We start from the raw sequence: 704 nt of genomic DNA, 5'->3' as shown, positions 1-704 counted from the left end.
CTCCACACCAAGCCAGGTGCTCAACCGCGAAAGGGAGGCCACCGCCCCGCCCCGGATCCCGTCCCAAGGCGGCGTCCTAAAGCACCTCCAGCAGAGCCCGGTATACCTCCTCGCTGAGGAGTAGCGGTTCCAGCAAAGCGGGCTCTCGCACGTCCTGCAGCTCCGTCCGGGCCTCCGTTTCGAGGAAAGGCTGCGCCTGCTGCAGAAACTCGGGGGTCTCCAGGAGCTCGTCCAGCAGGCTGGAGGGGAGTGCAGACGAGCGCCCAGGCTCCTGGAGCGGCGGGGAGGGCGCCCCGATGGCTTGCATCTGCTCCTGCCACGCGGAGGCCTCCGGGGGCGCGGGCCCCGGAGGTGGAGCTGCCCCGACTTGGGGCTGCCACGCCGCCCCGGCGACCTGGGGCCCCTGGCCCCAGCCCCACCACGGACTCCCCTGGGACGTGGGCGGCGCAGGCACGCCCTGGCCCTGCGGCTCAGCTGGAGCGGGCCCAGGCTGTCCCACCCAGCAAGGGCCCGGCAGGCTGTGGTGCTGCGGGTCCTGATCCCCCCGGCGTTGGCTCGGGTGCGGAGGCCACCCCCGCGGAGTCTGAGGGTGGGAGAGCGCCCCCTGCGGAGTAGCCGGGGCAGCGCAGGGAAAATCCCAATCCCCGCCTGCCGCGGCAGGAAGGGAGAGCCCCGCTGCCCGCGCAGCCTGGCTGGGCTGGAGC

This window comes from Piliocolobus tephrosceles, unplaced genomic scaffold (genome assembly GCF_002776525.5).
Source record: "Piliocolobus tephrosceles isolate RC106 unplaced genomic scaffold, ASM277652v3 unscaffolded_29102, whole genome shotgun sequence".
NCBI classification, from domain to species: domain Eukaryota; kingdom Metazoa; phylum Chordata; class Mammalia; order Primates; family Cercopithecidae; genus Piliocolobus; species Piliocolobus tephrosceles.
The sequence above is the reverse complement of the archived record's forward strand: the minus strand, read 5'-3'. Positions refer to the sequence as shown.